The following is a 25,193-nucleotide window of genomic DNA, read 5'->3' on the forward strand; positions in this document are numbered from 1 at the left end:
GAATGTACCTCACTTCCAGAGGTCTTCTTAAAGACGATAATGCTGAGGACTTCGAAGTCCACCATGAATCTCCACCGCACCAGACTGCACCAGCCAAAGCAACAGAAGAAGGAACACCAGCTGAAGAACCAGAACCTACTGAAACTACCACTGATGAAAGAGTTCAGATACTAGAAGAGAGGCTGCTCATTCAAGAAGAAGTTTCATATGAGCTGAGAGTCAAGATTGCAATCCTTGAATCAACAGTCACTCACCTTCAACAGCAGCTGGAAATCCAGAATAAATTCAGTGAGGTTCATGAGTCTGATGACAAGGACAAACGAGAAGAGGAAAGAAAAGGAAAAGGGAAGCTGACTGAAGAACCAAAAGGAAGTCCACCAAGGAAGTCAAGCAAACAACTCCGCATCAACTAAGGACTAATAAAGATCAAGGAATGTCATCTAAACAGAAACTCATTATTTTGATATGATGTTCTTAGATTATATTAGTTCGTTCTTCCTTGTTAAATTCTTCCACACTTTTGTTTTGAAATATTGTTCTTTACTAAGTTCATGTAGATTCATGCTTATCCAATCTTTGTTCCTTTTGCCCATTTACACCTGATGATTATGGGTTATCTTATTTAGGGGGAACACTGTTTAAGCTTTTTCAGTACTTGACTGTTGTCCTTACTGATTGTTTGGGAACTTGTTCGTATCCTCTATGAATTGGTCTAGTAATGGTACTAGGGGCTATGAGTGATTTTGTTTAACTGATGACATTGCGTTCTGTTTTGGGTTTTCTATTTACAAAATCTCTTTTTGTGCATATCTTTTCAAATCATTGCATGCACCATACGCCGCCTATTTACGGCAAGAGATTATGACAAATATTCTATATCAGTTCATATCTCATATTTCTAGGCATTTGTCTGAAGAGCATTTATTACGGACGTCAAAAATTATTGTAATTGATTTGGCGCGCAGATTTCAAACCGCCCACGTCTTTTCAATTGCCCTAGGAAACTGTTCATCTCCCACGATCACACTTTCTCCATTACTGCCACTCCTCATTCTCCATCACTTTTGCACTCTCTCTCTAACATTCTAATCCACAGCACTCTACTGTGAGATCACTACCTGCAAATTTCTCTTCAACAGATTTCTCATTCGAAATGGCTAAAACTACCATGAAGAAAACTGACAACGAGAAGGAAGCTCCAAGAGAGAAAGATGTCCGATATGAGCAGACGGTGCACATGGAATCGTTTGAAGAAAAGCCGGAATACTCAAAGGTATCAGGAATTATTCACCAGAACGGTTGGATGAAATTTATCACCAGTTAACCGAAGTATCTACTCGAAGACGCTGTTAGAGAATTCTACAGGAATCTCAAGTTCAACGATTCCGAAGAATTAATCTCTAAAGTCAGTATCATCAACGGAGCAAACTGCAGAAAAGAGACTCTCAATGTCTCTAAGATTGTCAGGGAATTGTTCAATCTTCCAAACAACGGATATCTCCTCTCCTCATTGACTGATGATGAAGCAAATGAAACTCTCAAGACTGCACTGAAGGATAAATCGGAATCAACAAAGAGTCAAGTCACTCTTTCTCATCTCCATCCAGAGTTTGCAATGTTGGGCAAAATTATCCAGGAGTGCTGGATAGGTGCTACAGGGACTCCCGACAAAGCCTCTCAACCGCAGAAGAATGTCATGGCTGCTCTTATGAAGAAAGAATGCTACAACTGGGAAGAAGCTTACCTGAAGCTTCTTTACAATGAAGCTCACAACACAAGGCCGGCGACGATGGTCCGACAAGGGAACAGGATATCCCAGATCATCATCGAGGGGACAAAGAAGCACAAATATGTGCAATGGCCTAAGATGATCAAATTCACAGACAGCCTGCGTCTCTTCAAACTGGCCAGAAGAGATCCCAAACCTTCCTCGAAGGCGAAGGTAATTGACATCTCTTCTCCTCCATCATCTGATTCTGAAACCCCTGATTCACCCCTTTCAAATCCTCGCACGAATGTGCCACGACGTGTTCGTACCACCCTCCCAAAGAAACCATTTGTACCTACTAAGATTGTCACGACCGGACTTAATTAAGGATAATTAAGCCGAGAAACCATGACTAAGGGAGGAAGATTAGAAGCGGGGATAAAAAGGGTAAATATATATAATGAAGGATCGAACTTAATCTTTGACAGCGAAGGGGACATTTATAATATATCTTATGTTTAACCACAAAGATTCAATTAACTAGTAAGTTCGGATGAATCCGACTTAATTCAAAAGACTTATTACTTAAGAATACGCAGCGGAATAACATAATCTGATTACATGTATGAAGACATGTATCCAAGAGTTCATTCATTTAACTTTTGACAAAAGCTCCGCTCTTCACTTCATCTTCATCAGCCACTGCTCAACCTGCACATTTAGAAATATATGCAGGGCTGAGTACGAGAGTACTCAGTGGGCACGTATGCCTAAATATACACATCATTGCGTAAAAACTATAAATTGTCATGCCATCATAATCAGTACAGCAAGGGAGTTTTAGCTAAAAGGCCCAAGCTTACTAAGTTCATTTGTGATTCTTAAAGTTCGTCTGCAGACTAAGTTCTCTTGTAATCTATCATATCTGGAACTTTGTGCCGAAGAGGTGGCCACCTCTCACGGACACTTGACCGGCCAACCCGCTAGATGACTCACGGTCACTGGTGTACACTAGTCCTGGCAGGATAGCTATCAACTGCTCAGGACCCGAATTCGATTGCATCATTGGCAAAGCCAAAGCAGATAGATATCATACTAAAATTGAAACATTTATGGCAAGACAATAGTTGAAATATTTTCAGTTCAAATATTTTAAAATGAAATAACTTGTTCAACGTAACATTTAATCTCATTTGATATTTATGAAAGTAAACCCACCTGATTACCAAACTTTGCTATAGCTCAATGACTTCTTGACTGGCTCTTACTCTCGCCTTAACCTTTATTGCGATAACATAAAATAAGATGTAGCTCGAGTAAAAATCCTCAATTATTGAGAATGCGTAAAGTAACTATGCATGACTCATATTCCGTTAATAATAATCCAACTATACGATTAAAGATCGTCTTAATCTAAATCAATCCACTCATCTCAGGGTTTGCTAACCCCGCTTACTAATCTCATAACCTCGTTTTAAAATAAATCCAATTAATCTCTTAATAATCTTAAATCGGACTAAATAAAATAATAACAACACTCCATTTACTAATGGGAGCCCAACATAGTGCAATCTCATTAAGAATTTAATAGAAAATATGGGCCCACACTGAAGTCCAAAATAAATAAATATAGCAGTCCATCTACAAAATAATACCCTTAGGCCCAATTGAGGATATAAATTAGCCCATTATTAAATAAAACAATCAGCCCAAGGTCGGCCCATAACACTTAGCCCATTCCAAAATAAAAGGATGGCCCAATTCCCATTCCTATTTTCCTCAACACGGCTGAACATCAGCCTATCTTTCTCTCTAATCACTCTCACTCTGCTCTCTCTCACGCTTAACACGGTACCGCACAGCCATCATCTTCTTGCGGCCTCCGCCGCGAATGACCCCGGCGAGATCATGTCCGGTTGAGGGCGCCGCCCCTCTCATCCGATTCACCTTCCTCAGTCTCGACGAAGCAACCCAATCGAGCCCTAGGTTCTCTCGGCTTCGACGACATCGCCGCCGCAGCTGCCTGGGCTCGCTCACTGCGCCGTCGCGCCTGGAGTCAGCGTCTCCTTCCTCGATCCTCCGGTGGGCGGTTAATTAGGGCAGGGCGGCGTCCGTTGCTCCCCCCCTTTTCACTCGCGTACACGAACGAGGAAAAAGCCAAACCCTCAGTCCTCTTAGCTCAGGCGAGAGAGTCACCGCCGTCTGCCCTCTGGTTCAACGGAACAGACAAGTCGCCCCCTTCTCGATTTATTGAATCAGGTACAGTAAAATACCCCCCATTCCCCTTAAAATTCTAAGTTCGGTGTGAAAGTAAATCTCTTGGAAACTAGTATTCTATGATTCTCATAAATGATATTGCTGTATTGGGTGTTTGTGTTCAAGAGTCAATCTGCTAAACTGAACTTAAGGTACTTGTCTCACATAAAAATTCTAGTGTTATGCCATTCACTTCATGCTTTACTCTAAATATTTGAATCTGAAGATATGCTTATTGGTGTGAATCATGTAGCATGAAGAGTACTGAGATAGTATATACCTTGCATGAGTTTGTGTTGGTGGCTGCTGTTATTATTGAATTCAATGGGGAAGGAACTGAAATTTGCAAAAGTTGTTTCCTCAACAAATGCAGAAAGAACCAAGTATGAAATGAAGAAAACTTAGGCCAAGACTCACCTCTCGATACTTGGCAGTTGGCAGCAGGAATTAACTTCTCTTCATCTCCCTTTCTGGTGGTTGGTGTATGAGAGAAGGAATGAAGTGTTAGGCTGGTGCTTTAATAAGTGAGTTGTTGGCTGTAAAGTCAAAGGATTGGAGATGGTGGTTGGCTGAGTTGAAGGGAGGAGCCGATTGGTCTTCTCTCATTTTTCTTCTTTTTACACTCACGCGTTATCTCCCGCATGCTTGTAGGTTTCTCTCATTTTTCTTCTTTTTATTCTCACACGTTATCTCGCGCATGCTTGTAGGTATGTAGCTGTAGTGTTTTGTGATAGTGATAGGTTTTGATTGTAAGTAGGGAATAGTGGTAATGTAAATAATTCCCTACAGTCATTGTGTAAAGTTGTATCTGAAAATCTAATTTCTTTGTATCATCGCATATCTATAAAATTGGTTCTAGGTTTTGCTGAATAACTATGCTTCGATATAACATCTTTACGAATTAAATAACTAATTTAACTCGTTCTCATTAGTCGGAACTAAATCACGACTTTCAAGTAACTAATAGAAATAAAATCTCTATCGCATATAAAATAACAACTTTAACTTGACTTTGCTAAGTCAATTATAAATCTGAAAATATAAATTATTGACTGGCTCAATAATTTATATTGCGGTTTTTCTCACTCGAGTTAACAAGCACAACTAAAATAATAATAGGCATAGTATACATACAATTTAGAATCATAGCTGAATTTTAAACATAAATAATTACTGGATTTTTTTTTATTATTATTAATAAGTGAAGGATGCAACAATAATTATCACATTACTGGTCTTAATCATAAATAAAAGAGCGGGCTACTACATACTACCCCTCTTAACAAAAATTTCGTCCCGAAATTTGCCTATTATCGCAAAAGTTTTGAGTAACTTCTCTTATCTTGCTTTCGAGTTCTCACGTTGCTTTTTTCTTATCCATGGTGTCTCCATTGGACTTTTACTATAGTGATAGACTTGTTCTATCTGTAACTAATCGGTATTGTTATAAAACGAGCGCATTTCGTGAGTCGCTCCACTATTACGCAAATGGCGGTGTTTCCTCTTTTCGACTTGTAAACTAGTTACAAAATCCATTGTAATGTGCTCCTATTCTCACTTTGAAATGTTCAATTGTTGTAGCTTCCACATGGTCTTTAGTGCAAAGCTTCGCTTGTTGGCATGCTAGGCATCCCTCAACAAATGAAGCTATATCTTTCTTCGAACCTTTTCGCCAAAAATTTTCTCTAAGTCCTGATACATTTTGTGCTTTCCGGGTGGGCAGTATACGGCGGGTCATGAGCCTTACTCATTATCTCATCTTTGAGTTTGTCATCATGGGGGATATACAATCTTTCATGAACATTAACGCATTATCCACGTCTCATGGTACGTCTAGGCTTTGCCTGATCTTATTGCTAAACGTATTTTCTCCAAGGTCTCATTCCTTCTTTGCGCATTATCAGCTTTCCTATAAAGTTGGGTGTTATTACCATCGTGGCAATAATCCCTTCTACAGATTCTAGTGGTTGAACCACTTCTAAATTCATTCTACTAAAATCTTTCATGGGTTCCTTTTCCTGAGTGAGGGGAGATCCCAAATTAAGTTGAGTCTTACGACTCAAGAAATCGTCTACCTAGTTAGCCTTGCATGGGTGGTAGTTAATACTACAGTCACAGTCCTTCGCTAGTTCGAGCCATCTTTACTGTCTCATGTTAAGATCTTCTTGCTCAAAAACAAATATTACAGATTTTTATGGTCTGTGAATATCTCGCACCTGACTTCATATAGGTGTTGTCTTTACTGCAGTTAATTCTAGTTTATGAGTTGGCTAGTTCAATTCATGTGGTTAATGCTACCGTGATGCGTATGTTGTCACTCTTCCTTCTTGCGTTAACATGCAACTAAGTACTCTCCTTGGACACGTCTGTATAAATCACATATTCTTTGTCAGCTGTTGGAACAGCTATGGTTAACTTCTCCTTGAGCTTCTTGAAATCTTTTCTTACATACTTATGTCCAAGGAAATTTAATTCCCTTCCTGAGTAATTGGGTCATTGGTCTTGCTATTTGGAAAATCCTTCTATGAATCTCTTATAGCAACCTGCTAATTCCAAGAAACTTTTGATCTCATTGAGGTTAGTAGGCGATCTCCACTCATGTACAACTTGTACTTCCTCAGGTGTTTCTCATGGTCCTTCTCGTTCCACGAGTAGATCAAGACATCATCTACGAAAACTAAGACAACTTGCCTAAGTATGGATGGAACACTCGGTTCATGAGGTCCACAAACATGGCTGGTGCATTGGTCAATCCAAATGACACCACTACGAACTCATAGTGTCTATATCTGGTTCGGAAGACCATCTTGGGTACATCTTCTTATCAAATTTATAGTTGATGGTACCTAGACCTTAAATCTAGTTTTGAGGACACACTATCTCCTCAGAGCTGCTTGAAGAAGTCGTTTATCCTCGATAGAGGATACTTGTCCTTGAGTGTCACCTTGTTCAACTCTCCATAAGTTGATGTATATCCTCGGTAGAGGATACACATTCTCAATGTGCCATCTTTATTCTTTACAAAAGAACGGGTGCACCCCGGTGAAATCTTTAGGAAACATTTGGAAATTTACGTACGATTGTCACATCTCTTATACTTTTCTCGGTTTCTGGTTTTCTGTGCAACTACACAAGGTAGGTTGGGCACCCTTTTCTCATCATCTTTGTTGCTTGAGGGGCGGAGATGATCGTCTTTCTCCTACCCATGCTAATCCCATGAAAACGTGTCGGTTTCTTCCCCGTGGTCGAAAAGAAATTTGACTTTCATGGCAAATGATGGTGGCATAGTTCTCAACTAGCCATTCCATTCCTAAAATTATGTATGTCTCTCATCGACATAACATACGAGTTATTCACTCCAACTTTGAATAATATTTATGCTCAGCTCTAAATTTAAGCACACCTGTGCTATTATTGTTGTTGTTGCTATCGCTGGCGTGGTTACTGCTCTTGGTATGGTTGGGCAAAGCTTGGATTGCTCAAATGCAGAGTCTGAACAGGCGAGTTTAGCCTGAGACCCGCCCTTTGTTGCTTATTCGGGTAACGATTTGTATAATGTTCATTCCACTTGCTATGCAACAACCTTCATTACCAGTCCTGGAGAGTTTTCCCATGGTTCTTGTTCCACTTTAAGCAGGGTGGAGTTCCATACTTGTTATCCCCCATCTGTTTTGATGTGTCATAGCCACGTTGTTGGGACGTCTGCCCCTGCCATGGCTCTTTTCTTAGCTTGGCCAGGGTTACTATATCCCATTCTCTTTTTCTTTCTCAAAAGTTTTGAGCCCGAGTCTGTGGAGGTGCAGACATAGGCGCAGTTGCTGGTCTCTCTCCCATCATTGTTGCCTCAATGCCTAACGCTTTGCTAAGCGACTCCACGTAAGACGATCCACCATGGCTTGCCAAAGCCATTCTAATCTCATGCCTCAGTCCGTCACATAATTCTTTTAACCATCTTTTCATATATGTCTACTTGCTCTAGCGCATATCTTGACGTATCGCAGAACATCCTATCGTATGGAGTAATTATTGTTCTTCCCTGCTTCGGATTGTAAAATTCCATTCCTTTCTTTTTGCGATAGCTTTTGGGTGTATACTTGTCATATATTCCAATCTTAAACTATTCCCACGTTAAATTCCCTAACTGCTTAGGTGTCATTGTCTTCCTCCTTACTTCCCACCATAAGTCAGCTGAAAGGATACACGAGACGTTCCTGCGCAAGAAATTGAAGATGCGCTCACTAGCTTCTCAGCCTTCGTTGGATCTCCTATCTTATCGAAGACAAGTGGGTTTTCTCGTAGAAATAGTTATTCTATTCTACATTTGTTGTATGGTTAGTGGGGCTTGTTCTGGCCCCGGTACTGGGCCTCTTTCATTATCTCGGAGAATTCTTCCCCCTCCTCTCGGACACCCCCATTTAGTGGCATACTGATGAGTTGACATATAGTCATTAACGCATTGTAAAACATACAGATGCATATCATCACTTCTGTAAATTGTTTCTTGATTCTCAAATCTTGTTCGGACTCTTTCTCATGCAAGCATATAAGTAACACGTGGCATAAGTGACTTGCCGCAAAAGACCAAATAGGTTGCTAAATACACATAGGAAATTTACATCAATAAAGACTATTTCATCGACATTTGGATATAGATCTACTCATCTATCCAAGTACTACATGTGGTGGACTGGTTGTCTAGCAGTTATCACAAAAGAACTTAGTCACATTACGCCCTGTGTACCAGCGTTTCAGTACTAGTACTAGTCAAACAACTAAGCCAGCATAAGGGCATAAAAAGCATCAGAACAATCAACGTTTCTGAAAAACACAAATAACGTTCTACTAAATCCATAAGAGATGTTCTAGTTGGATCACGTGCTTGACCCTTCGGTCGAGGCATACGTGTTAGATGGATTTAATCTGGTGAATACTCGTTTGTCTTTAGGTCACCGAAAATCTACTAACAACTAATAAACTACAATGATTGAAAACACAAAAGATAATTAGGCAAAGTGTTTCAACAATTTTGTCAAGTGATTGAAAAGGAATAACCTTAGGGTAGAAATGAATTGACTAGAAGGTCGAAACGAAATGACCTAATAATCTGAACCCGTTTGGCTTTTCAGATGAAAGTTTGAATATATAGGTTTGAATATATAGGTTTAGAGACCCAAATATGACGACTACTGAGATTTTGGTCATGTGGACTGGCCAGGTCCAACATAATTATTTCTCAATCACACGGAATTACTTTTCCGAACCTGGTAACTCTTTGTTTATTGGGCTGCAAAAGGTACTTCTGGTCTGAGATCTCTACTTTTTTTTTTTTTCACATCTAAAATTTATCCTTGAGAATACGCTGAAGCTTCCCAAGCTTGGGGTTTTCTTCCTAAAATCAACACTTTTTTTTTCTTAAAATCTTCTTTACACGAAACAAGACCATTCAAACACATTCGACCTTATTCAATATTCATCCTTTGAACGATCTTAATATCGTACTTCTGGTATCTAGCGTTCATTCTCATACTGCTTGTAATGCATTTATGGAATTCGAAGCACTTTCTCACGCCTTTACAGGAAATGGATTTTGCATCTCTGAGCATCTTTGCAAGGTATGTGTCACCACACACAATACTAAATCATGGAACGACTTTAGTTATTGCTTTCATTCTGATTACTAGACTGGATGTTTCACTCGAGACGTTCTAGTCGGGGAAATGTCCCTGATCAGCTAAGGTATGAACACTTAACTTGAGTATACCCCCAGGGTCTCATTAGAATCTCAATATATTGACTTTAGCATCGAACCGTTGTCGATACTTCTAGCTCTTGTTAAACTCCAAACCATCTTCGGGAACTCTTATCGTCTTACGCACTTGTGTAGATTTCTCTGGTCAATTATAATAGTTGGTAACTTCTAGTTACCCACGTCTTTTCGGTTCGTAGTAGGCAATCATAATCAATAAGGGTTCTAAATCATGCTCGTGTGTAATGTAATTGGTAACTGTAGTAAAAAGGTTCCGAATATCTGAAATTGCAAGGTGACAGTTCTAATTGCAACACTATAACATCTTTACACAAAGCTTTATGACTCTATGTGAGTCTAATTCTGAAGTTCAATCATAAATCATGAAGGTTCTCTTCACGCCATAACTGGTGATAATCGAGGGGTTTGAAATGATGCTTAGCTCATTACGCAACTGCTAGCTACTCATCACTATGAGCAATGTCTCAAGTAAGTTCTTGTCGGGTCAAGCAATAGTTGGTTCGGTATTTTATCACGGGCGAATAGTCTGAATAAGGAACTATGCCCGTATCACAGACTCATGTGTGACACTCTTCTTTTCGTCTCATTGCATTTTTCTCATTGAATTCTCGTGTCTCTTCAAGTGACATTTGATGTTCTTCCTCTTGCTTAGCTCTTCACTATGGCTATAGTGAAAGATAACTGAATTTCTACCTTCTACTGTTCTTTCGTAACAGTGATCATGCATTCTTAATATTTCTAAGTTTATTGAGATATTTAATCAATCAATAAGACATAAAACTTAAATATAAGCATCTATACATTCGCATGAAACGTGAACTTTTCAACGTTTGATAAAAAAAAATCATTACCTCTTTCTTTCTTGTTGAGCGTGACGATGTGATGAAGTGATGAGCTTTTGTTGACTGACACTTTTATACTAATATCTAATCTAGGACTAATTGGGTAACTCTTGGATTCAGAGCAAACGAACTGCTCTGATACCATTCTGTCACGACCGGACTTAATTAAGGATAATTAAGCCGAGAAACCATGACTAAGGGAGGAAGATTAGAAGCGGGGATAAAAAGGGTAAATATATATAATGAAGGATCGAACTTAATCTTTGACAGCGAAGGGGACATTTATAATATATCTTATGTTTAACCACAAAGATTCAATTAACTAGTAAGTTCGGATGAATCCGACTTAATTCAAAAGACTTATTACTTAAGAATACGCAGGGGAATAACATAATCTGATTACATGTATGAAGACATGTATCCAAGAGTTCATTCATTTAACTTTTGACAAAAGCTCCGCTCTTCACTTCATCTTCATCAGCCACTGCTCAACCTGCACATTTAGAAATATATGCAGGGCTGAGTACGAGAGTACTCAGTGGGCACGTATGCCTAAATATACACATCATTGCGTAAAAACTATAAATTGTCATGCCATCATAATCAGTACAGCAAGGGAGTTTTAGCTAAAAGGCCCAAGCTTACTAAGTTCATTTGTGATTCTTAAAGTTCGTCTGCAGACTAAGTTCTCTTGTAATCTATCATATCTGGAACTTTGTGCCGAAGAGGTGGCCACCTCTCACGGACACTTGACCGGCCAACCCGCTAGATGACTCACGGTCACTGGTGTACACTAGTCCTGGCAGGATAGCTATCAACTGCTCAGGACCCGAATTCGATTGCATCATTGGCAAAGCCAAAGCAGATAGATATCATACTAAAATTGAAACATTTATGGCAAGACAATAGTTGAAATATTTTCAGTTCAAATATTTTAAAATGAAATAACTTGTTCAACGTAACATTTAATCTCATTTGATATTTATGAAAGTAAACCCACCTGATTACCAAACTTTGCTATAGCTCAATGACTTCTTGACTGGCTCTTACTCTCGCCTTAACCTTTATTGCGATAACATAAAATAAGATGTAGCTCGAGTAAAAATCCTCAATTATTGAGAATGCGTAAAGTAACTATGCATGACTCATATTCCGTTAATAATAATCCAACTATACGATTAAAGATCGTCTTAATCTAAATCAATCCACTCATCTCAGGGTTTGCTAACCCGCTTACTAATCTCATAACCTCGTTTTAAAATAAATCCAATTAATCTCTTAATAATCTTAAATCGGACTAAATAAAATAATAACAACACTCCATTTACTAATGGGAGCCCAACATAGTGCAATCTCATTAAGAATTTAATAGAAAATATGGGCCCACACTGAAGTCCAAAATAAATAAATATAGCAGTCCATCTACAAAATAATACCCTTAGGCCCAATTGAGGATATAAATTAGCCCATTATTAAATAAAACAATCAGCCCAAGGTCGGCCCATAACACTTAGCCCATTCCAAAATAAAAGGATGGCCCAATTCCCATTCCTATTTTCCTCAACACGGCTGAACATCAGCCTATCTTTCTCTCTAATCACTCTCACTCTGCTCTCTCTCACGCTTAACACGGTACCGCACAGCCATCATCTTCTTGCGGACTCCGCCGCGAATGACCCCGGCGAGATCATGTCCGGTTGAGGGCGCCGCCCCTCTCATCCGATTCACCTTCCTCAGTCTCGACGAAGCAACCCAATCGAGCCCTAGGTTCTCTCGGCTTCGACGACATCGCCGCCGCAGCTGCCTGGGCTCGCTCACTGCGCCGTCGCGCCTGGAGTCAGCGTCTCCTTCCTCGATCCTCCGGTGGGCGGTTAATTAGGGCAGGGCGGCGTCCGTTGCTCCCCCCCTTTTCACTCGCGTACACGAACGAGGAAAAAGCCAAACCCTCAGTCCTCTTAGCTCAGGCGAGAGAGTCACCGCCGTCTGCCCTCTGGTTCAACGGAACAGACAAGTCGCCCCCTTCTCGATTTATTGAATCAGGTACAGTAAAATACCCCCCATTCCCCTTAAAATTCTAAGTTCGGTGTGAAAGTAAATCTCTTGGAAACTAGTATTCTATGATTCTCATAAATGATATTGCTGTATTGGGTGTTTGTGTTCAAGAGTCAATCTGCTAAACTGAACTTAAGGTACTTGTCTCACATAAAAATTCTAGTGTTATGCCATTCACTTCATGCTTTACTCTAAATATTTGAATCTGAAGATATGCTTATTGGTGTGAATCATGTAGCATGAAGAGTACTGAGATAGTATATACCTTGCATGAGTTTGTGTTGGTGGCTGCTGTTATTATTGAATTCAATGGGGAAGGAACTGAAATTTGCAAAAGTTGTTTCCTCAACAAATGCAGAAAGAACCAAGTATGAAATGAAGAAAACTTAGGCCAAGACTCACCTCTCGATACTTGGCAGTTGGCAGCAGGAATTAACTTCTCTTCATCTCCCTTTCTGGTGGTTGGTGTATGAGAGAAGGAATGAAGTGTTAGGCTGGTGCTTTAATAAGTGAGTTGTTGGCTGTAAAGTCAAAGGATTGGAGATGGTGGTTGGCTGAGTTGAAGGGAGGAGCCGATTGGTCTTCTCTCATTTTTCTTCTTTTTACACTCACGCGTTATCTCCCGCATGCTTGTAGGTTTCTCTCATTTTTCTTCTTTTTATTCTCACACGTTATCTCCCGCATGCTTGTAGGTATGTAGCTGTAGTGTTTTGTGATAGTGATAGGTTTTGATTGTAAGTAGGGAATAGTGGTAATGTAAATAATTCCCTACAGTCATTGTGTAAAGTTGTATCTGAAAATCTAATTTCTTTGTATCATCGCATATCTATAAAATTGGTTCTAGGTTTTGCTGAATAACTATGCTTCGATATAACATCTTTACGAATTAAATAACTAATTTAACTCGTTCTCATTAGTCGGAACTAAATCACGACTTTCAAGTAACTAATAGAAATAAAATCTCTATCGCATATAAAATAACAACTTTAACTTGACTTTGCTAAGTCAATTATAAATCTGAAAATATAAATTATTGACTGGCTCAATAATTTATATTGCGGTTTTTCTCACTCGAGTTAACAAGCACAACTAAAATAATAATAGGCATAGTATACATACAATTTAGAATCATAGCTGAATTTTAAACATAAATAATTACTGGATTTTTTTTATTATTATTAATAAGTGAAGGATGCAACAATAATTATCACATTACTGGTCTTAATCATAAATAAAAGAGCGGGCTACTACAAAGATGCCCTGGAAACTCTCTCCGAGATCCAAAGGCAAAGCAGTTGTAGAAACTGTACCAGAACCAACCTCCTCCTTTATTTTCAAAGGTACTCAAGAAGCTGTTGAACTTCAGTCTGAAGCTCAACAAATTGCCACCAATCATCTCCGACGCATAATTGGTGATGTTGATACGTCTTTAGGAGTCTACCGGGACCTTCATAGACTCCTCACGTATACTCTTCTGAAGACAGCGCCATGCCCAAGAATCAACAGTCTTCACAGCCCTGAAGCTGAAGACTCGTTTGAGATGGAAGAAGCTTCCCTGATCAGCCTCTTCCAAATTGAACATGTTTGGGACGTAATTCATGACTTTGACAGTTTTGCCATGAATTACCTGAACTCCTCCAAACAATTCAGACACCTCCGGTCACTAAACGACGATGCCGAGACATCAAAGGTGTTGGACGAATCACTCATCATAGAGGAAGTTACTACAGCTCACAGCTCTCCTATTGATGACACTCCACAATTGGCGGAAGCTACTGCTGACCCTGCCCCTGATGCTCAACCAATGACTGTTTCAACCAGTCAACCTGAGATACCATCATCTCATCAAACATTTCCTGCTGAAGCAGACCAGGCTAGCATCACTGTAGTTGATGCTCCTCCTTCAGTAGAAGAAGAGAGATCAGCAGACAATGCTGATCGTCCAATTTCTGAAGAACGAGCTGACGACATCCTCAAGTCTCCTCCGACTTCATCTACACTCTTGAACACTGATGTCAGTCAAGAGCAAGAAATTCCACAATCTGTCGAAGAAAGAACAGATCGCCCTGATCCAACCAATCAAGCAGAGGCCTCCACATCCAAAACTAATGAAGAGCGTCAGCAAGAGCAGAATTATCCTGACGAATCAGATGTTCCAATAGAACACGTCGAGCTTCCTCGCGCAGAAGGACCTGTTCCATTTGATTCGGATGCGGAAACTGATGAGTGCCTCACCATCTGGAAACATACACTACTAGAAAAATGCTCATAGATGACGCCTAAAAAACGTCATCTATGTACATCCACAAGTGTCAAGAATAGACATGTCATCTATACCCTCTCAATAAGATGACACTTAAGAAGCGTCATCTATGCGCTCATAGATGACGCTTTTATAGTATAGATGACACTTAAGAAGCGTCATCTATGAACGTACAAATGACAAAAGTGTCATATTTATGATAAATACATGACGCTTGTTGTTTTAATAGATGACGCTTTATAAGTGTCATCTATAACAACTATACATGACGCGTTTTAACCGTCATGTATCCATACAATAGATGACGTTTTGTTGTTTTAGATGATAGTTTTTCACCGTCATCTATTATTTTTGAAATATATTTTTTTTTTGAATTTCCTGTTTTAAATTTTGAAATACAGTAAATTGTAACATTCAACACATAATTTAAATCCTCAATAACATATCCATAATTAATTATCCAACATTAACAATCTTACATCCATATTATATAATACAATATCCTACAAGTTTGGATTAATGTTTAAATCCACCCTAAACTAATACAAACAAAAAAAGTTCAAAATAGTAGCCGTTGGAACATCATATCCAAAAGTAACAAAGGTCTTCATAACCAATATTGTCCTTTCACTTGTCAATCTACAAATCAAAGTAGTTTAAAGAGTTATATGCATTATTTAGATATTACAATAGAGAGATATAAATTTTATGGATTATTTGACAAATCTCATGGATCACACAAGGTATTACTACAAGAAGCTATAAAGCATTTACTCCTTTTTCCCTGCACCTGTCCAAGCAACACTTTTCTAAAAAAATTAACCTTGATTTCGATTCAATCAACAATAAACTTCTTACAATAAAGGCACAAAGGTCCAAGTGAAGAATGAAAAACATAAATCTTGAATATCATATTATGTAATACACATAACAAGAAGCACTTAGGTAATATATTCATTTCGAATGCATTATTTTAACCATAAAGCAGTTTAATGAGTCGGTAAAATATCAATTTTATAAATAAATAAGGGAATGATTTAGAGACAATTTATCCTTTCATCTACAAAAGATTATACATAACATCAAAACAGGTGAATACGAAAAAGAATAAAACAAAGACTATAAAAACATAGAAGGCAATTGGGGTGACATTTGGTAGGGAATTAATAATATTGGCATAACAGATGTACTAGATAACTAATGGATGCTTGAATGTTAGATAACTAATGTATGCTTCTCTTAAGAATAAATTGTTCCAAATTCCCAAACATTCATTTTCAAAAACAGCATATGGGATAATTTTTCAAAATTGTTTATATAAATGTTAGATCAACGGAGCTACGACTAAGTCATATGCACAGTAACATGGTATCATTATGTTGGTTGTCATTTTGACAGTAGATTATATAGATTTAATATGTTAAATCAACATAAGATCAGACCACATTTAATAATTTAATAGACCAAATCTCAGATTATAAGGATCAATTGAGTTCCAACTCAATGTGTACAATTTAGATTTGATAGATTTCACTCTACGAAGCTGGATTGTTGATAGGTTAAGGATGTACTCACAATCTTGGATGGACTTTCTCAGGATGAACAAAGCTAACTTGCAGTAGGTGCTCGTACATTAGATAGTTATGCATGCATTCTTCAACAACTTTCGCGACCTGCATCAGTCAGAAAAAACTCATTTGTGAGAAAGGGGGACAGTGGAGAGCATGCAAGGAATATATTATATTTTATTAAATAGAATAGTACAACCTCAGGAGACACAAATTCGATGAATCCAAAAATGTCTTGATTTCCCTGTCTGTTCAAAAGAAAAAAGAAACAAGATGCATTAAGCCATTAACGGAGGACTGAATATCTTGTCTTATTGCAATTTGCACAGTTCAATATTAGTATATTACCCTCTTCGAAACTTTAAAATACACATAATCAAGTTACCAAGTGCGTTTTTACTTTGACTGATGAATAAAAAATGTTCGATCTCATATATACACTAATATGTCAACAAGCTGAAAACTACACAAAGTAGTCATTCCGATTCCAAGAACAGCAAAAGGAAACACCAAACTACTTTTAGAATATAGTTCTTAAATTTAGAACCAAACAACTTAAGTCTATCCAGTATCCAAAGATGTGAAGTTAAAAGAAATTGATCACTAGTCTAAAGTTCTTAAAGTTCATGTGATGCAAAACTGTGTTTGCAGTCATAATACTAAACCTAAATATCATATTCATTAAGATAAGCAATTTGAAAATGTTTATCACCACAATGTACTAGATAACTAATGGATGCTTGAATAAATAACATAATAGAAGATGCAAAATTATGATTGACTAACTTACAGCCTCAAATTACTCAAACTTCCAAGGTTTTCTGGCAGATTTCCTTCATGTAGATTATCTTCCAAAATCCTACATTTCAGATAACAGCAAATAATTGATATTAAAAAACTTTCTAGAGTAGCAATGTCTCCAATTTCAGCTGAGATCTCTGGAATAGAAGAGTACAATCAGTCTTCTTTGTTCAGTATACAACTATGGCGGTGTGCGAGAGAGACTAAATTTCGAAACCACAAAGTAAAAATGATGAGTACCTGAAGATGGAGGCAATTGATCCTCTGAAGGCGGTTCCGACGGAGAATTGGTAGCGCAGCAACGGACGAAGAAGCGAGAATTGCGTTTGAGGAAGGGAAACGAACGGTGGAGATTGATTGAGAAGGTGGAAGTGAGCAAAAACTTATCGGGTGGTTTGTTGTGGTAGCTGAGCAGTAGTGTGTCAGAGGCAGCAGAATGAGAGAAGCTCCGGCCGTGAATGTTGCTCCAGAGTCGTCGTCAAAAGGCGGCGGTTGAAATCGCGTCGTCGGAGGTGCGGCGGTGGTCGAAATCGCGCTGTTGGAGGCGGAGATTCTAATGCGGCAGAGATTCAATTGCCGAGATGGAGACGGTAGGAGATTGAAACGCGGCGGTGGTCACAATGAAGGAGGATTGGGCGGCGGTCACAATGCGGCAGAGATTGAAATGCGGCGGCGGTTTTTGCTGAGGACGAAGGGTATTTGGCTGAGGACAAAGGGTTTTGCTTTTGCTCATGGGTTCAAACCCTTCTAGAAGCTTTTTATTTCTTTTTATTTCCTCTTGTAGCTATACACATATTTTATTCTTTTAATTTTATAAAAGTATTTCATTATAATTTCTATATTATTTCCTTTTGTAGCTATACACATATTTTATTCTTTTAATTTTATAAAAAATATTTCATCATAATTTCTATAATAAAAATTGACTATATAAAAATTTAAATAGTTTAATCAATAATAATAAAATTATTAGAAACACTACTTAAAAATAACTATATAAAATTTTAAATATTAATGTCAATAATAATTTTTTCTTTCCTTTTGTATCTAATATACACATATTTTATTCTTTTAATTTTATAAAAATATTTCATCATAATTTCAATAATAAAAATTGACTATATCAAAATTTAAATAGTTTAAGCAATAATAATAAAATTATTAGAAACACTACTTTAAAAAAACTATATAAAATTTTAATATTAATATCAATAATAATTAATTAATGGTGTTGTAGATAAAGGATTCAAATGTTAAAAAAATAAAATATAAAAATAAAATTAAAAAGAAATTAAAATAAAATTTTGAAGAACACTATCATAGATGACACTGTTCATAAAGTGTCATCTATTTTAACTCAAAAACACGCACATAGATGACACTTTTCATAAAACGTCATCTATATTAATTCAGAAACACGCACATAGATGACGCTTTTATAGAGCGTCATCTATGTTATGTATACATGACACTTATGCATGACGCTTCTTGTACAAGCGTCATCTATTTCAATCTTGACACTTCATATATGACGCTTTTTTTACAAAGTGTCATCTAAACTAAAAACGCGCTCATAGATGACGCTTTTTAGAGAAAAACGTCATCTATTTAGTGTCATCTATGTGCATTTTTCTAGTAGTGATAATCGGCCGCGCAGACATCTACTACGAATCTCTGAAAATGAAGAAAGACCAATGGATGTACTGCTGAACCAGCTTGCTGATCAAAAGTTTGAAATCGACTCACTTAAGCACGAGCTCGAACTACAGCAAATCTATGGTAAAAAGTTCGTGAAGAAGCTCAAAGAAGTCGAGAAACAGGCAACATCAGACATGGTCTATCATGCCGGCTTGATTAATGGACTCAAACTGCGGATGAAGGCACAGAAAAAGGCTCTGATCGATTATAAGATTGAAATGCTTGATCCAAAGACTGGTATCACCAAAATTCGGAAGGATCACACGGAACTGCACACCCTCTTTCTCGAATCAGAGATTGAAAGGAAGACACAGTACGTTAGTCTAACTACAAAGCTCCAGGAAATGGAACTTGAGATCCTAAAGACGTTCATGCCGAGAACCGAGGTCAAGGAACTCATTGCAACGACTGTACAGCCTGTCATGGACCGACTGACACAGGTGGAAAGGCAACTCCAACAAAACAAAGAATCTCCTGACTCAGCTCTCGTTCAGAAGATGCTTACTGATCTTCAAGAGTTACAAAGCCGACTTCCTCCAGCTGATACCAAAAAGGGGGAAGAGGATATATTGAGGCGTATGCAAAGAGAAGCGGAAATGCTCCCCTCTGTTTTCAACAGGGTGGAAAACAGGGCTGAAGAAATCACTGCAAGGGTTGCCCCCACTTTCGCCTCAGTTGAAGCCAGCAGAAAGAGAAGCAGAGAAAGTCCTTCAAGTGAATCAGAACTGAAGAAGAAGAAAATTGTCGACTTCATTTCAACTCTAAAAGAAAGTCAAAAGCTTGAACATTTTCTCAAGAGTGGATTGATTGTATCTTATCTGGAAAAGTTTGAGCGACCAGATAAATGGATACCGTCAGAGTTGAATGATTGGTGGGAACAATTCAAGGAATGCTACACCAAATGGATGGTGTTTGCAAGTATCCAAGGCGACAAGGAGCGCAGGTATGAAGCCTGGAAATACTTCTTAATGCATTTGCAAGAACGAGAGCCGGTTCATCAAATGTTGGAAGCTCAGAAGAATTTTGGACAAGGCATACCTGACCCTCAGAAGAAAGTAATGACTCCACCAAGGTTCAGGAATAGTGTCGACAGAGAAAAGATCAAGAAAGAAGTCAGAACTGTTTGCAGGATTTGGAACTTTCATCCAGAGTCCGATAATGCCAGAAAGGTATGGGAAGCAGTCTTCAAACTCTACAATCAGATACCCTGAGTCTGTTGAATGTCCTCTGTAATGTTTCTTTTCTACTTTCAAGTTGTAATTCAGACTGATGTTTTATCAGTCTTTCCTCAATAAAAAGAACTACTTCTTATTGATCTCAACCTGAAGACAATGACTCTTTGTCCAGGCTCTGATTATGGTTTTTCTGTCTTCTTTTAGTTCTGTTTTTAGAACCGTTTTCGTTCCCGCTCTAAGTACAAGTTTTTAGGATCTATTGTTAAGGGGAAACTATTTTCACCCCTTGTTTAGAACTTGTACTGTGAGTTCAGTCTTTTTGTTGTCTAGAACTGCTGTGTGGTTTTGGCATCATCAAAAAGGGGGAAATTGTTGGGAACCTTGTGGAATATCCTAACCCTTGTTTTGATGATACCAAAATTCATAGGACTTATTTGTAATAGACTAGAATCGTTTTGAACTCAAGTGTTAGAGTTCGTTTCTAGTTTAGTTGCGGTGTCGAAGACTGAAGACTGAAGACTGAAGAACGAAGACTGAAGACTGAAGACTGCAGATACCAACTGAAGTATCAGTTGAAGAATCAGTTGAAGACTGATTTAATGCGCGCAATGGACTGATACTAAAGTCAAGTATCAGTTGAACATTCCTCCTAGGACTGATCTTCCAACGTTCAGAGGAATCCACGTACGCACAAGTACAGCCGCATTAAATGCAGAGATCTCAATATCTTATCTCTCCAAAGGTCATTCCTATCTAGTGGTTACTTTTCAGAGATGTCACATCTCCTGTCCATCAAAGAGAGCCGTTTCCACACAGACAAGGAACCTCGAAGATTGAAGCCTCAGCCCAAATTCGAATTGCTCTCCAACGGAAGAAATCTTGAGGACGATTTACGCCAACGGATCTATTCAAGAGTTCTCCTACAAATAGCGCTCGATGATCACTTCAACCTTCACCGATTCAACGACATAAGCTGAAGCTCTGCCGAAATTGCTACTCAGCCCAAAGCTTAACCGCCCAAAGCTTGAATCGAAGAAGAGAATTCCAAAGCCAAAATCAGTCACTGCTAATTACATACATTCTCTTAGACCCTAGGCATATATCTGTTTACCCATAAGCCAAAGGTCAAACTTGCTTCAAAGAACTTGTTCTTTGTAAGTATAGTTGGCACTCGTTTAAACCTCTCACCCATAAGAGTGTTTGAGTGATTAAGAGTTCAGGAAGGTACTCTGAATTCTGAGTGAAAAGTCTGAGCACGAGGTGTGCTTAGCAGGGAAATCCTACGCGAGGTGTGTGGGTGCTGAAGAGGGGTTATCTTCAGTTTACGGTTGTGTGCACCAGGCAAGCACACGGGTACGGTTTGCAGTGCACCAGGCAAGCACTTGTGGAGTGGATTGTTGGTCTGATCAACCAGCTGTGGATGTAGGAAAGGGTTTTTCCGAACCTCGTAAAAGTCTCTGTGTTATTTACAGCTTTCAGTTTTACATTCATACTTGTGCTATTTCAATTGATAAAACTGAACACTGACTAACAGCAAAGAGAAACCTTAATCCAACAACTTGCTCCACCGAGGCTATTGCGAAACTAAGTTTAATTTCCGCTGCGTATGATATCAATCTGACTGAACTATCCTCTGATAGTAAGGAAGAACGATATCATCTCTATCTTTGCAAACACGACTGAAGCCCTTATTTGAATCAGTTAAGTTCCAGTAACTTAACTGATAACTCATTACTGAAGAGTTTTCAGTATCAGTCGACAACCCTGTTGGTCAAAACTGATTTCAATAAAACAGGAGTCTTTGTTTGCGTGTAAAGTTTCGTTTTAATCTCTGACTGAGAACCCTCTGATTGAGGTCAGCAGATAGTCATAAAAATAGCCTATAGGTGTATTCCCCCCATACACCTATTCGAGACCCCCGGACCTAACAACACCTATAGGCTATTGGCAGCGTTTCAACTTATGTTGTTGAATCGGTGAAGATTGAAGTGATCGTCGAGCGCTATTTATAGGAAACGTCTTGAATAGATCCGTTGGCGGAGAAGGTATTCAAGATTTCTTTCGTTAGAGAGTAATTTGAACTTGGGATGAGGCTTCAATCTTCGAGGTTCCTTGTTTGGTGAGAACGGCTACTTTGAAGAGCAGGAGATGCGACATCTCTGAAAAGATAATCACCAAAAAGGAATGGCCTCTACAGAGAAAAGACGATCCTGAGATCTCTGCATTTAATGCGGTTGTACTTCTGGAGTGCGTGGCTTTCTTTGAACGTTGGAGGTTCGGTCCGAGGAAGAATGTTTAACGGATACTTGACTTCAGTATCAGTTCGCTGATTCCACGTAGCTCGCATTAAGTAATCAGTCAAGACTAATTCTTCGACTGATGCTTCAGTCGACAACTTCAGTCTTCAGTCCTTCGTTCTTCAGTCTTCAGTCTTGACAACCGCAACTAAACTAGAAAAAGAACTCTAACACTTGAGTTTAAGCAGTTCTAGTCTATTACAAAAGAAATTAACCTATTGATTTTGGTATCATCAAAACAAAGATTAGGATATTTCACTAAGTTCACAACATAGACCAAGCTTAGTGGTTGTTTAGTACCAGTAAACTAAACAGCTAGGTTACTTAGCACCTGCAAGCTAAGTGTGAAAATCCAACCCAGTGAGTTGGTTGTTGTAAGGAGTTTCCTTAAGCATTGCAGTTAGGTTTGCGTTGCACCCGTAAGCATCGTGGTTAGGTTTGCTATGCACCCGTAAGCATATGCCCAGAGTGATTGTCAGATCTGTTCTGACCGTGGATGTAGGAACGTTGTTTTCCGGACCACATAAAAATCCCTTGTGTTCTTACTTGCTTTTATATTCAGTATTTGCGCATATCTATGTTTCTATAATACTGACTAACTGAAAAAAATAACTAAGGGATTCTCTGTGAAGAAAATCTTTCAAGGCTATTTCACTAAGTTTAATATTCCGCTGCTAGAGTTATAAGTTTAACTGATCAATCTTTCGATATATAGTCAGTTAAATAAGTAACTCTACTCTGTTTTACTTACGACTGAAGCCTTAATTGGACTGAAGTTAATTGACCAACTCAATTAACTGAAGTCACCTACCGAACCTCTATTTCAGTATCAGTCACCACCTCTTGTCAACTGAAGCTCGCCTTTCAAATCAGTAAAACTGTCTTTCTGTAGAAAGGTGTTTGTTTTAAGTAAACATTCTTGCAAAAATAGCCTACGGGTGTATTCCCCCCCCCCATACACATGTCCTTTCAACCCTCAGGGGACCCAACATTTGGTTTTCGGTTTGGTTTTGAATTTTGAAATTTTTTATTTTTCGGTTCGGTTATGGTTTTTAAGAAAATAATATTTGATTAACTGAAAATTGAACCGAAATAATAATTAATTTAATAATTTATATATAGTATTTAAAATTACTATTAATTTAAAGGGTTAATTACTGCTAAATCCACATACTTTTTCAGTTTTCAGTTTTCTCACATGACAAAAAAAATCTACTTTAAAATACATGAATTGGAAAATCGATATGAAATTTCCCCGTCGTCCGATTTCCGGCAATCGGCGAAATGAGTAAGATCCTATGTGGCGCAATTCAATCCAGGTGTTAAGTTTAAAGAGTAACATGGGGCGCCACATAAGATAAGTATTCCACCAAAGCATTTTTCCTAAAATACTAAAACCCTAGAGAATGGTCACATTCAATGTACTGTAGATTTCTCATGGAGATCAAATCTGGGATGCGCGCGCCTTGGAAATCGTTGCAGCTGAGATCCAAGTGATTTAGGAACTGCAAATTGAGGAGAGATGGATTCAATTTACCCCCCAATTTGTGATTGTGATAAGCTTCAAATTTGGCTGCGTTGTAGCTCCGGTGAGCGCAGGGATCGTCGTATGGGTTGCGGAGCCAGAGCTAGCGAACTCCGCCGGTGGCGTTACTCATTCTCATTTGCAGCAGTTGGCACCGTGCCATGATGAGAGGCGGCCGCTGGAGTCTTCTAGATCGTTCTTGAACGTTGAGAGGGCGCTTCTGTCGCTCTTTCTGCACATAGCGTCTGCAAATGCGTCATTGAATAAGCTAAGGAGAGCTGTCATGTTGAAGAATAGAAGGGAAAGGCCGATTTTCATGGCTTTTGTGGGTATGATTTTGAAGAAATATTGCACGGAATCTGGAAGATGACATGGATTTGGATTGACTGATTTTATAATTCAATTGCACCACATAGGATCTGACTCATTTCGCCGATGGCCGGAAATCGGACGCATGGAAAATTTCATATCGATTTTCCAATTCATGTATTTTAAAGTAGATTTTTTTCGTCATGGAAAAAAATAGAAAAATGAAAAAATATGTTGATTTAGCGGCAATTAACCCTAATTTAAACTCTTAATCTCGGCCAACTTAAAAAAAATTAAGTAACTTTACAATAATTATTCTTAATTTATACTCTTAATCTTTGGTTAACATGTGTTGAAATTTTGGATTATTATTTTTTACGGATTTCGAATCTTGTATATTGAATGTTAATTATTTATTTAAACTTTAAAAAATATAGTATGTTTTTATTTTGGTTGTTTGATTTTATTCGATTTTAGGCATATTTGATTCGAATTTGGATATCAATTATATAATGCGGTTTTAATTTGATTTGTTACTCGGTTTGGTTCGGTGACCGAATAACCGAATGCTCACCCCTAGCCGGGCTGACTCGACCCTGCCCATGGTAGGCCTGTAAATTCGGGTACCCTACCCGCGAGACAAAATCCGCCTAAAACCCCACCCTCACCCGACCCTCCTCCATGTTGCGGGTACTCGAATACCCGCAGCGGATACCCGCTGCGGGTATGAGGGTACTCTCACAGTCCCGCATTTTTTATTATTATTATAATTTTGCGGGTTTTTGGTCCCGCTGGAGGGTATTTTGTCCCGCGATAGGGTATTTTGTCCCGCATTTCACAAAAAATTGAAAATATCATTTCTATTTCATCGATTATCCATAAAATCTATGACGAATAAATAATAAATAAACAGCTTACAAACAAGCACAACG

General features: G+C 38.5%; 1 long non-coding RNA gene across 1 annotated transcript; it reads right to left on the bottom strand.

Moving 5' to 3' along the window:
* Nucleotides 1-16,431: 16,431 nt before the first annotated feature.
* On the bottom strand, nt 16,432-17,952 carry LOC131024889 (uncharacterized). The gene is made up of 4 exons (XR_009102021.1): nt 17,498-17,952; nt 17,247-17,315; nt 16,656-16,704; nt 16,432-16,561 (listed from the first exon to the last, which is right to left on the bottom strand). It is a non-coding gene; the product is annotated as an uncharacterized LOC131024889 (long non-coding RNA).
* Nucleotides 17,953-25,193: the final 7,241 nt, after the last annotated feature.

The sequence above is a fragment of the Salvia miltiorrhiza genome, chromosome 5 (genome assembly GCF_028751815.1).
Source record: "Salvia miltiorrhiza cultivar Shanhuang (shh) chromosome 5, IMPLAD_Smil_shh, whole genome shotgun sequence".
Taxonomy (NCBI): domain Eukaryota; kingdom Viridiplantae; phylum Streptophyta; class Magnoliopsida; order Lamiales; family Lamiaceae; genus Salvia; species Salvia miltiorrhiza.